General features: G+C 39.7%; 1 protein-coding gene across 4 annotated transcripts in view; it reads left to right on the top strand.

Moving 5' to 3' along the window:
• LOC103053704 (uncharacterized) overlaps positions 1 to 13,931 on the top strand; it is an 87,384-nt gene that overhangs the window by 48,502 nt on the left and 24,951 nt on the right. For 3 of the 4 annotated variants that reach the window (XR_015797368.1, XR_015797367.1, XR_015797366.1), the window contains exon 8: positions 8,869 to 8,953. The exons of the other annotated variant lie outside the window; for it this stretch is intronic. The gene's annotated coding sequence lies outside the window, so the exon portion shown is untranslated. The remainder of the gene's footprint in view (positions 1 to 8,868; positions 8,954 to 13,931) is intronic. 4 annotated transcript variants of the gene reach the window in all.

Below are 13,931 nucleotides of genomic sequence, written 5' to 3' on the forward strand. Positions count from 1 at the left end.
TCTATAAAACACTTCCTATGCTGAAACTAACAAAGGCATCTTCTGGCACAGCCTGGGCTTGTATTTGCTCCATACTTTCAAATATGGCATTCTGACATAATAATTTTTAAAATCTACATTAACTTTATCACACCATAAAAAGCCATGTCACCCAAACCTCAAGTTATGACCTTCTAATACTAACATCCTTTTACTTCTTAGAAGTAACTACTCTTTCATCCAAACTAAACAGCAGGCTGCAAAGTAAAGTTTAAAATCAGGCAATCCCAATCCTCCTTGTTCCTTTGCATCTGGAGAATTTTAAATTTAACTCTTGGTTTTTTCCCTTGCCATATAAACCTAGATACAACTTTTTGCCATTGCTTAAATGGTGCATCAGTTGTCAATGCAGGTATTGTTTGAAACAAAAACATCATTCTAAGCAATGCATTCATTTTTATCACAGAAATTCTCCCCATCAATGATAGCTGTAATTTTTCACCTGTTAACATATCCTTCTTAATTTCATTCCATGTCTTGAAAAATTATTTTGAAATAACATACAATTCATATTAGCCATAGTAATGCCCATGTGTTTTACTTTTTTCTCAATCATTTGAGAAAGGTTGAATCAGTTGTTTGATTATGGAGAAGATAATAAGTACATTTATTAGTGACTGGAAACTCTTTATGGACTTTTTGCTGAAAACAGAAAAAAATGAACCAGTGATTTATGGATTTGATGATTGGAAGGGGTAAAATATGGGAAGAGGGAATTATGATGTAACCTTAAAGAGGGAGGATAGATGATAAATTTATTTGTAACTGCTGTAAAGAAGATTGGAGATCACTTCTGTACACTTTTTTCTTTTCTTCTTCTTCTTCTTCTTCTTCTTCTTCTTCTTCTTCTTCTTCTTCTTCTTCTTCTTCTTCTTCTTTTTCCTTTCTTTATTCACTATTTTTCTTTACTCTTTTTCCTTTTCTTAAATTTGTACTGCTTTTATAATTGTGTAAAATTCTTCAATAAAAAAATAATTTTAAAAAACCCTCATCAAACTGGAGTAAAATATTGAGTGGGATGTTTCAGGATTTAGTCCTGGACCTGGTACTTGAATTAATTTTTATTAAATATTTGAAAGAATATGTGGAAGAAATGCTCATCAAATGTGTAGGTGACACAGTACTGGCTGGAATCACTAATACTTTAGTAAAAATAAAATAAAATAAAATAGGTTAGAGAAATTGGCTTCTCTAGTTAGGTTAGTTAGGTTAGAGAAGTTGGCTGTAAAAACAGGATGATATTTAGGAGAAATAGAAGCTCTCCATGTAGGAAAAGGAAATCAAATACTTTCTGAATAAAATCCACTTTTTGCTATGCTAGCTGCTATGGAACACTAATGTTTAGAATTAGTTTGAATTATGTTCACAATTCAGCAGATCACTAGGGGTCCCTGTTGTATAAAAGACTGTGCAAAGAGTGGTGATGCCTGCTGGCCATATTTATTTATATCTTTATTTGGAACAAGAGTTGCCTTAGTCAATTAGTGGTGCTGTTTTCCCATTGCTTGCTAAGCTAATGCTGTTTCTCCATTAGAGCCACAATAGGAAATAAGATGAGAACTGTGTGTGATGAAATCAGACCAGCAGTGTGGCATACAACATGTCCCACAACTCCAATATTTCCTGCCATAGGACATTAGCATGCCATATCAATATCAAGTGGGATAGATTAGCCTGTTTCTTGCTGTAACAGTCCAGAATTTTTGCAGAAGTATTTGAACCTTCTTAGGACGTACTGTTAGAGATAATACAAGGACCAAAGAAGTTTCTAAGTGATAATGCAGCAGTGATTTGTTGAACTGCATTAACTTTTCCTCAGTGAAGACATAGATCTTATATGAGATTGTCATGAAGCCAGATCAAAATGAAACCAATGCTTCCTCCCTCATTCTAGAATTATGCATTAGGAAGAATAACAGCAGGAACCAGTGGTTGGGCAACTACATCATTCAGTCTTGGACCTGAAAGGAAGAGGTTCTTTCTAAGAAAAATGAACTTGGATGATGAATGAAGCACATGACATATTATATCATGGCAGAGAATTGGAAGAAGTATTTTAGATGAGTTGTCATAGAAGTTGTCCATAAATCTTTGTAACCTGTTCTACATCTAGTTCTGAATTTTCAACGCCGCATAGAAATTAATACTATTCCTTCCTTAGCACCTGCCAGTTTCCCTATCTAACCAATTTTGTAAAATATAACAGTTTCATTAAAAGAAAATAAATTGAAAATGGCACGCTGCAAAACTATTTGCCGGTGTTATATTTATATCCAAAAATGCCTCTGAGCCACAAATCAGAGCCAAAGATAAGCTGGGCTTAGCTGTAGACCTTCCGGTGCGCTAGGGCAGGGCGTGTTCTGTGGGGCCCTGGGATTCCAAGGGAACTCGATGGGCTTCCGTGAGAGGCAGGATCCGGAGCCATTTTTCCATGGAAAGAACGGGCTTGTCAGCTGACCTGCAGAAGCCTTCCCCCCCTTCCCCAGGGGGTGCTTGTGCTCATGATGATTCATCGCTCCATCTGCGTGTCTAAGAGGCAGGCAGCAGGGGTTCAGGCATTTCTTTTCTTTTTTAAATAACAGTTTCCATGCCCTGAAAAAGTCTGAAAACCCCTGCAGTAGAAGAAACTGTCCTTGCAGGTTTATCTGATAGGGAATAGTTATTATGTGACTGGCCACAGCCTCTGCAAGCGCCTTCTGTGAGGCACCCCACAGCATACTCTCAGGTTTTCAAATTGCCCACTGGCCCCGGTTGGGGGTTCTTATCAGATGACGAATTATAATTGTTAATACAACAGAAAGGTGAGAACAGTAACGTTATACAGAATAATCTTATTAATTGTATTTCTTTCCAGTTTAGTTGAATTAATTTAAATCCAATTTAGCTGAAGGGCTGCTCCCAACATTCCACTCAAGCACAAAGTCCAAAAATGGCTGTGCCTCCTTGCTTGTAGTTTAATATATGCTAACATCTTCTGTCTCTCCCTTTCCCCACGGACAGGAGCGAGTGGGAACACCACATTGCCAGGAAACACGGAACGTTCTCCTCCTTCCTTCTTTTCAGATTTCCAGGCAATAGGAGTCTGGGTTTCCCCATAGAGAGGAGAGACATCCGTGACTAGATACCATTTTCTGGAAGCCTGCTGAGCAGACAGCTCATGTGACTGAAGAGAAGTTGCCTGTAGGGCAGACTCGTCCTTTGGGAAGTGAAGTGGGGAAGGGAAGGGAAGGGAAGGGAAGGCAAACTTGTCCTTGAGAGAAGGGGGAAACTGTGGGACCACAGGGCAGATTTGCTGCAGTGCTGTTTTTTCCAGGAATCTGCTTTTCTCCTCCAGGCAGCCATTAATCTAATATTAAGTCCTTTAACCTTTCTAATTGTTCTCATTCAGGTCAGCTGGTTGCCTATTAAACTTTCAGTCTCTGCTGCAAAGCAGTTACTGCTGCCTCCAACTAGTCTTGGCTCCAAAGCCAGAGTACCTCCAGCAGGGAACCGGGGTGCTACTTACTTGTCCCCTCCCTTCCCTCCCTTTGTTTTTCTTTTTTTAATAATAACTATTGCAATTCAGAAATTAATATTTGACATAATTTACAGCATATCAAGACTATTGGGGTAGCTTTTCTAAATAGTTTACTGTTGAAAATTTTGTGAATGTGTTGAAACTTCTTTGGTTAATTCACTAAATCTCAATTATCATATTCATGATTAATGCGATTTATTTTATTGCAGTAGGGAATATTTTGTTTTCTGACAATTTTATTTTATTTATGTATAGTTGTAAGCCAAACCACTGCTAAACTCCAGAGGTGGTCTGGAGCCGGGCAGCATCTCAATTGAATTAATCAGCATCAGCATCAGCATCATAATCACCATCAAAATACAAAATATATATCATAAAAGCCCCACTCATAACCGACACTAACCATAGTTGGATTTTGTTTGAATTCAGTGACTTCTAACAGCACTAGCAAATATCTTTGGTGGGGAATATTATTGAATATTCCCATTAATACTGCTGAGGGCTCGGAGTCCAGGTGCGCCAGTGTAAATATGAGGGCATTCACATTTCTTGCCTTTTCTTGCATCACCCTTGTATCTTGGCTCAGAATCCATTTTATTCCAGAAAAAAGGAGCAGGATAAGCGGCTTGAGGAAACAACAGCTATTTATATCCTTCATTCCAAGATATAAATCATACCAAATCAGAAAGCGGGTGTACAAGCAAAATAATTTAATAATATTCTAATCTTCTTTCCTACACAGGAGAATTGTGTTGTAAGGCGGAGCAGGTTCTGGCTCTTTTTGAGGGCTGGCAGAATTCCGTCCACCAGATCTTGAGTCAGCAGGCATAACATCTGCTGAGACCACTGGTGAACCCTATTCTGCCACAGGCATGATGCCAGCAAATGATGCTGCCCTTGTTTATAGTACACAAAGAATGTTAAGAACAGGGGTTGGTGAACTCCTCTGGTTAGCCCCAGACCCTAAGGTCCCCTACAGCTTATATTTTGTAATTTTTATTAAAGACATTTTTAAAAGAATAAAAATAATACAAACTTTGAAAGAGAAAAGTAAGGAAAGTAAATAAAAGTAATAAGTAGGTGAAAAAAAGTACAAAGAAAGAAAAGAAAAGAAAAGAAAAGAAAAGAAAAGAAAAGAAAAGAAAAAAGTTATACAGAGGCTTCCAGTCTTCTTAACAGCAGTTACAAGTACATTTATATTTTTCCCTCTTTCTCTAAGGTCACAACAGAATTTCCTTCTTTCAATAGTCTACCCTTTCTATTCCTCAAACCCATAGATCACACGATCATTTTTTTCTTTTTTTTAGCAAAAAGTCCATAAGAGGTTTCCAGTTATTGTCCTCTCTCTAATCAAACAAGTCAATTTTGCCATTTCTGCTAATTCCGTCATCTTCACCATCCATTCCTCCATTTTGGGTATTTCAGAGTCTTTCCATTTTTGTGCATCTAATAATCTTGTACCGGTTATCACATATAAAAACAATTTTCCATAGCTCTTTTCTAACTGTCTATCTAATGGATAGATAGTCCCAACAAGAAGAATCCTGGTTTCAACTGAATATTAATCTTTAAAATTCTTTGTATCACTGTATGTATTTGAACCCAAAATTTTCTGGCTTTTTTGCAAGTCTACCAGGCATGATAAAATGACCCTTCATGTTTTCCACATTTCCAATGTAAATTTGAAGTATCTTTATACATTCTAGGTAATTTTTCTGGAGTCATGTACCAACAGTACATCATTTTATAATTATCTCTTTTAAATTATCTCTTTTTAAAATGATAACATAATGTAAATTTCAGTCCTTTCAGCCACATATTTTCCCATTGTTCCATCAGTATATCATATCCAAAGTTCTTAGCCCATTTTATCATTCATTCTTTCACTTGTTCTTCTTCCATTTCAAATTCCAACACAAGTTTATACATTTTAGCAATTACATGTTCATTATTTGTACGTAGTTCAATTTCAAATTCTGTCTTATGCTGTTCAGTTCCAAATGTCCTGTTGTCTATCTTAAATCTTTCTATTAACTGTGTATACGAAAACCATTGAAAACTAGCTTCTTCTGATTTCCCTCATACAAGAGTGTTGTGCTAGGTCAGGATAAAGTCATGCCTGGGTTCCCATTCGTGTATTTCATACAATCCACCTGCCACACTGACAGCGTGGATTTCCCTTCTCCAACAAGACAGGAGCTGCTGGAGAAGGAGTTATAAGGGAAGACTGAATGCAGTCAGTTGGATAAATGGATAAAACATAAGGGAGAAGTCAGTAACACCATGCATGCCTTGTCAGGGAACTGAAGAATACAACAGCATCATTCCTGAGAACCTTCCTCTGCTTGGTATATCCTTCCGAGAGCGGCTGGGGACTTCTTAAACATTCATGGGCTACTTGGAAAGCACAGAAGCTCTTTTAATTGTATTGTTACTGGAAATCCTGCATTCATGCTTCTCCACCCACTGAGTGTAGGACTGCATACCTCCCCCCCACCTCTACCACTAAGGATGGTAGTTGTTGCACCCCTGTACCCAGGCTATGGCTCTAGAATCTGGGTTAGCTGCCCTTGAAGACCACTTGGAAGCTTCAGCTGATCCAGAATGCAGTGACATGGTCAGTAATGGGCATGCTTTGGTATGCCCATGTAACACTCCTGCTTCACGAGCTGCACTGATTGCCAGTTTGCTTCTGGATGCAATAGGTTGCTACCTATAAAGCCCTGGTTACTTGAGGGACCACCCATCTCCCATAGTATCTGCCCAACCAGTTTGATCTGGCAGGCGCACTCCGGGTTCCATCAATTAAACAATGCTATCTATCAGGACCCTGGAAGCACACCTTCTCTGTAGCAGTGCCTGCCCTCTGGAATGAGGTTGCCCCCAAAATTTGAACAGCTCCCATCCTACTGGGATTTTGAAGGGCCTTAAAGACCTGGCTCTTCACCCAGGCATTTAGAGAGGATGATTGTTGCCCCTTTTTTCCTTTCTGTTCCCCTCTGCCATCATTGTCCCTTTATTTTGTGCTGTTTGTGCTTTGTTTTTAAATTATTTTAACAACTGTAAACTACCCAGAATTGCTGGGAGTCGGGTGGCATATAAATTAAAAAAATTATTATTATTATTCTCATCTATGTACCAATCACTCTCCGCTACTGAATCTCTCCACGTCTCCTGGCTGACTCAGTTTTCCAAACCATCCTTGTTTTCACCCTTTGCACCTTTTGAATGCATCTATCTTCACTGCAAGCAACCTGTCAGCAAAACCAAAGTATTCCACCTAATAAGTTTCTATCAAAATAGAAAATTCCTCTTGGAGGATGATAGGCTGGGTGTTAATAGTGGCTCATCAAGAGAGACTTCATGATGATGTATTGAGAATGGGTGGACTTGTAAACCCTTCACGGCCTCCTCAGTGGTATGAGTCATCCATTTGAAGCTGGCACCTGAAGCACATGGTTGTGTTACCTCATGAACATGTCACTTGTTACCAGAATGACGGCTTGAAGAGTATCTCTTGGCTGCTGTGAAGAATTTGCAGAACATCTGGAAAATAAAATCTCTCAGATCCATTCAGTGTTGGACACTAGCTGAACAGGTCTGGTTGAGTGAACAAAGCTCCGTCTGGCCTGGTTTTCTTTGAAGAGTCTATTGGTCCTGAAAAAGTGGGCAGGGTCCTTCTTGGAATTAACTCTGCCTCTTGTAGGTCACATCCCTGGCCTTCCTGATTGGTGAAAGCCTCCACAGAGATGACAGGAGGCTGGATCAGAGCAGTAGTGAATGAATCCTTATTTATTTATTTGAACAATTTATATGGCTGCCCATCCTGCTATTACGACTCTCAGCAGCTAACACAAAATTAAAACCAAAAAACAACAAAACAACTCAATTAATTAAAACATTAAAACCACAATTATATCCTTCAGGGAGGGAGTGGTACTGCCAACTTTGAAAAAAGCAGTGGTATGCTCTCTGCTTAAGAAAATATTACTCAACCTGGGTAGTATGGAGAACTATCAACCAATCTTCAGCCGTCCTTTTATAGCAAGATTGTTGAGAAGGTAGGAGTTGCAAAGAAGGAAATGGATTATCTGAAGATTATTTAATAATCTTCAGTCAGATTTCAGGTCAAGGTATAGTACTGAGACCTCATTGATCATTCCTATTAGTGATCTGTGGCAGGACTGACATGGGAGTAGCCCAAAGATCCTCTTTGATCTATCAGCTGCATTAAATACCATCAATCAGCATTTAATGGATCATCTCTGAGGGTTGGAAGCAAGAATCATGGTATCAAGGTTGTTCTCTTCCTTCCTCTGGGACCAGTTCCTGTTCAGCTGCCTCGGACACGGTCACTCATGCCTTGGTGACCTTTCAGCTGGACTACTGCAATACATTCTATACGGGTCTGCTTTTGAAGACCACTCAGAAACTATAGTTGCAGCTTGCCCAGAATTATGAGCACTTCTCATTTTGCACACATAACACCATTACTTTGAGAGCCACACTAGCTATCAATGTGATTAATGGTGCTGGTTTTTTCCTTTAAAGGCCTACACAGTTTAAGACTTTATCATCTGTGGGACTGCCTGGTCCCAGTGGTTTCTGCCCATCCAGTGAGACCAGAGAAGAAGGACTCTGTTTGGGTCCCTACTCTAAGAGAATACTATTGTTGGGGACCCTGAAATCAGGGCTTCTTAGTTGCCTCCTTCTCATATGGGGCAAAGTTCCCTCACTATCAAAGTAGCCCCAACCCTTATGGAATTCCGGAAAGCCATAAAGGGCTGGCTGTTACAGAAAGCTTACAGGGAATAAAATGTAGATGGTCCTCCTGCAGGTAGCTTTTATTTTATTAGAAGACTGATTTCATGGTGCATCAAGATGCAGATTGTCAATGTTGTTTTTTATACTTTTTAAACTTTGTTATGAAAGCAGTCTTCACTGCTTAGTTATGAATTGTCGCAGCTACGACTGAAGCAGCCTGTGAGCCTAAGTAATAAATAAGTAAATAAATAAGATCAGCACAAGGGGAGGGCTAATTATATAGAGGATTATCCAACTACAGGAGGTGGATTTACACAGGATCAAAAGGCCATATCACAGGGACTGAAACCTGAGCCTAGGGATGTTGGGACTGAAACCTGAGCCTAGCCATGTCTGAAATGGTGCCTGCCCAAAAGCAGTAGGTGTCTCTCCTTTTGGGGAATGGTCTCCATGCAGGCCACATGGTGCCAAGCCTACAATTAATTATTCCTTTCCTTCTGGATGAGTGTTGGTGGATCATCTGCAATACTTAATTCTTTTCTGTGCAGGTTGGTGTCTTGAAGGGGCAGCCAGTATATGAAGAATAATCCTCAACCACTGAGCCTAACTGGGGTAAAAGTCATAGGCATGCAGGTATTGTGTGTTGGGGGGGGGGTGTCTCATCTCTGGATTAGCTTGTCCTGGGCAAATTGGCATTGCTGAAGTTTGGAGGATTGGGATCACATTGGAACATATGATATCTTAAGGGTCAAATAAGACTATCAACCTGGACCTTAGGCCATAGTTTGCGGGCAATGACTTTCTCCCCAAACCCAATTCCCAAAATAAAATTGGCCCAGAAGCTGTTTTTTTTTTTTTATCCACACTCAATCGTAACCGATTCCACAGCAACTGCTTGGACGAGTCCCTGCAGTTTTCATGGCAAGGTGTTTCGGAAGTGGTTTGCCATTGCCTCCTTCCTAGAGTGGAGCCCAGCTGGCGAGCGCAGGAGGCGGGCTTTCCATTGCTTCTTGTCTTTTTCGGGTGTACGCAGCTTCCGCATTACTGGCAACTGCTCCCGTCTCCGTGCAAGGCGCTGCCAGCATTTTTCCTCCCACCGGGGTGAGAATACCCATTTATCTACTTGCGGATGCTTTCAAGCTGCTGGGTTGACAGAAGCTAGGGAGGAGACAGGAGCTCACTCTGCCGCGCGGGGCTGGGCTTGAACCGCTGAAGTGTCGACCATTTCTGGCCAGCAACTTTCAGCATCATTAAGCCACTGTGCCACCGTGTCCCCTCCAGAATCTGTTGGTGGTAGTTAAAAAAATAAAAACCTCATAAATACAGAATTAAATACAATGTAATCATCCAGCAAACATAGTCATGATATTCACTACACTGTGAGCACAAAACTTCATTGGAAAACTGCCGTTAAATCATCTTTCCTACAAAGGAAGCTTGTCTTAGAGCTCACTGAAGCACTGGAACTGAAACTGTTTCATGCAGAGGCGATAAATACTAGTTACTGTTTATCTCATACTTAAACACAATAGTTCATATATTACAAAACTGGAAGGAAGGTAAAACACCACTGATTCTACCAGGTTTTGCTTCAGAAGGAGCCATTTCCTCACAAGTGGTTGCCCAATAAATCTAGCTCTGCTGGTGTTTCCAGACTCCTGTTCTTCCTTCCTCTGTCAAAGTTTCGTGATTATGTTTCAGTTAATCCTCAGCAAGCTTTTCCAGACTTAGTGTTTTTTCCTCTTGCAAATTGTTTATTAATTAACTTTGTAAAACTGTTAATAATATAGGTGTGGGTGTTTGTTTTCTTCCTATCATTTCCCTTTTTAAGCAGTATCTCTTTCCCTTCCCATTTTATTTGTTTACTTATTAGCTTATATCCAACTTTTCCTTCAGGCTGGAATATGTAACACTTTGTCCTTCCATTTTTCCCACAACAACAACCTTGCATGGTAGGTCAAGCTGAGAGAGAGTGACTATCACAAAGTCACCCAGTAAGTTTCTATGGCAGGAACACACACAGAGAGACACACAATGTATTTTGCTATATCAATCAGGAGATTAAGGACAGCAGGGGAAATGTCAGCCCAACTGTATTAGCAAATTGCACTGGAAATACTGCTGAAATGGTCTGAGCTGTCCTGCCTTAAAAGTATTGTAGTTTGAAAACCATAGCACTGATTTCTGTGAAATTTGAAATTCATTTGCTATGAAACTATTTAGGTTTCCTGCAATATTTGCCCTTGGTTGAAAATGAAATGATGCCTGTCAAGAATAAGGGAAGAAGAAAAAGGAAAAGACAATGATAAAGATGGATACAGATACAGACACCAATAATTTTCTCAGGTTAGATAATGAGAAGAGAGAACTCTATTTTTCCTAGTTAAGAACAGGTTGTAAATGGCTGTCCTTAGCACTGGAACAGGACAGGTTGGGCTATTTCCAGAGTTAATAAGCAGGCTGGAAAACAGATTTGCCCGGCCTTAGAACCAATGTATTTTGAAACTTAGGGGAAGAAGGAAACTTTGAATGCACTCCTGACACCTCTAATTCCTCTTTTTTTCCTATGAAATGACTAAGTATCACTTGGTTCTTCAACTTACTTAAGAGATTTCAATCTCTAGATGCCAGGCTCCATCATTTTCCTCTCAAATACAAGTCTCAGGAAAACCAGTGGGGTTGGCAATTGAAGGAACTACATCAAACAGTGATCTGATGAGGTGGCTCTATTGTTCATAATCTGATGCTCTTGCTTAGTCTTTTCATAATAATATTAATTTTTGTACTCCCTGAATGTTTTTAAAATTGTTTTCCATGGTTTGTTTGTACGCCACCCAGAGTCTCATCACATGAGATGGGCAGCCATATAAATATGATCAATCAATCAATCAATCAATCAATCAAGAGGCTGGATATGGCCAAAGGCAGCCAGCTGCAGACCTCTAAGTTGATGTGTGTTTCTGTCCGATTGAATGATAAATATCATGTTGAAACTAGAGGGGAGATCATGTTGGCCAGGGGGTGACCAACTGTTTGGGACACATGCTGCGAGAGAGGGCCAAATTACGCACAGACTAGACTAGACTTTATTTCTGTACAGAAGCAAAGAGGCACACTCGGGGCCAAAATCCAAATCGAGCGTGCTAAGGGGTGTTATCCAAAGGCTTTTATACATTTCACTAAGCAGGTAACATTCATCACATTTCTTATTGGCTAAAACAAATCCATGGGTGAATTACATCATGCACATGCATACTACAACTATGTACCCCATAATAAGCCATGAGGGGGGCTCATTAGCATCTCAGGTTTACTCCTAGGGGTGTGTTTTCTACTATTATAATGAGGCAAAGGGTACTATAGTTCAACTTGTAACTAGCCATGTATCTATAGTCACGTATCTAATCAAACCAGAACAAGCAGAAGCAACACAGGAAATTCCTCATCCGACGGGGCCCCACAAACACAAACAGCTCCCAATACACAAACAGCCCGCCAGGCCCACAATAACAGGCAGTGCATGAAGAAAACTATTGGTCCTTGCAGGAAACTAGGCATAGCCAGGGAGAACTGTCTACATGCTAAAAGTGATAGCTTTGCATGCTGTATAAGAAATGTGATGCAGGTTTTTTTTCTCTGCAGTAGGAATGGCAGTATCCAAGAAACCTTAAAAAATACTCCCTATTTACAAGGACTTCTAGTGCTAGAAGATAAAGATAGATCAAAACTCCTGCCATTACCAGTTGCTGGGAGTTGGGTGGCATATAAATTTAATAAATTTATTATAATAATACTTTGTTAAAGTTATATGCCATATTTATTTTTACCAAGTTAGAAGGGTGCAGGAATTGAGAGAATATCTCAAGGAGAGAAACAACCAAACTATACCAGCAAATCTGGAGTGACACGCTGGCCAAAAGATTGGAAAAGGTCATCGGCATCCCAATACCAAAGAAAGGAGCCTTAATTGGGCATGCAAACTATTGTACAATATCCTTAATTTCACATGCTAGCAAAATAATGCTTAGGATCATCCAAAGAAGATTAGAGTGCTATGTGGGAAAGGAGATGCCAGATCTTCAAGCTGGCTTTAGAAAAGGCCAAGGGACACAAGACGTTATTGCTCACACATGCTGCATAATTAAGAAAGTCAAAGATTGCGAAAAGTCAGTATGTACTTCATTGATGATAGAAAGGCCTTCAATTGTTTCAACCATATCAAGCTGGGAAATGGCCTTAGGAAAATGGGAATCCCAGAACATTTCATTGCCTTGTGTGAAATGTATGCCTCCCTACATGCTTCATCCCATATGTACCAACCTGGACCTTTTCTAATGAGGGTCTTCTTTATGTCCCCCCACCAAAGAAGATGAGGTGGGTCTCTACTAGGGAGAGTCTTTTCTGTGGCAACTCCCCATTTATGGAATGCCTTCCCCAGAGAAACTCAACTGGTGCCATATTAGCAACATTTCAGTGCCTTATGCTTTTTATTTTCTCAGGCTTTTTCATTGCATTTCAATTGTATTCTAATTATACTTTAATTCATATTGTTTTAGATTTTAGCAATCACCTTGTTGCTGCCTAGTTTGTATGTATTTTTTTATCTGATTTTATTAGATATGTTTTAACTTGAATTGTATTCTTTCTTTCTTTTTTTGATATATTTATTGTAAACTATACAGTAAATATATCAAAAGATAGCACAGCAAATATATCAACAGTAGCAGAGAACTTCTACTATTGGGTGATTTAAATTTTTTTAATAAAGAAATAAATGAAATAATCTGCAAGCTCTAATAATGAAAATCAAGGAGCACAGTAAAAAAATGGGACTAAGAAGACCAAACTAATGACAACTGGTATGGCAGCTTACTTTAGAAATTACAATGAAGACAATTTGGTTTAGTGATTAAGGCACTAGATTAGAAATAGGAAGACCATGAGTTCTAGTCCTGCCAGCTGGATGACTTTGAACCAGTCATTCTCTCATCCCTAGGAAGAAGGCAAACCATTTCTGAAAATCTTTCCAAGAAAACTGTAAGGACTAGTGCAGGCAGTTGCCAGGAATCAACACTGACTTGATTGCACCAAAAACAACCCCCGCCCTCCCCACCAATCCTACAGTAAAGAAACCAGCGGTCAAGAAATATGTCACAGACTAGCACTTGGTAGAGTAGTAATGAGGGCCTTGGAAAAGATATTTAAATTCTGCAGTGTGTCTATACCTACAAAGATCAGAATAATGCAGGCAATGTTTTTCCCTGTGACACTCTATGGAAACAAAAGCTAGACTTTGAAGTAGCAGGATAGAAAGAGTATTGATGCTTTGGAACTTTGTACTGGAGAAGACTCCTGACAATACCATGGATAGCCAAGAAAACAAACAAGCAGATGAAACAAATCAACTCAGAGTTCTCACTCAAGGCACAAATGACTAAGCTTAAATTATACTTTGGATATATTATGTGAAGACCTAGCTCTCTCTTATGGACCTAGTCTATAACACCAGGAAAGGTGGAAGGAAACAAAAGAGGATGACTAGCAGCAGGGTGGATGGAGTCAATTGCAGTGGTGACGGGCGCACTCGTGGGAGAGCTGAAGGGCCAGGTTG

This window comes from Python bivittatus, unplaced genomic scaffold, assembly GCF_059951505.1.
Source record: "Python bivittatus isolate LINGU-HERP-01145 unplaced genomic scaffold, Pbiv_v1 ctg000520_np1212, whole genome shotgun sequence".
NCBI classification, from domain to species: Eukaryota; Metazoa; Chordata; class Lepidosauria; order Squamata; family Pythonidae; genus Python; species Python bivittatus.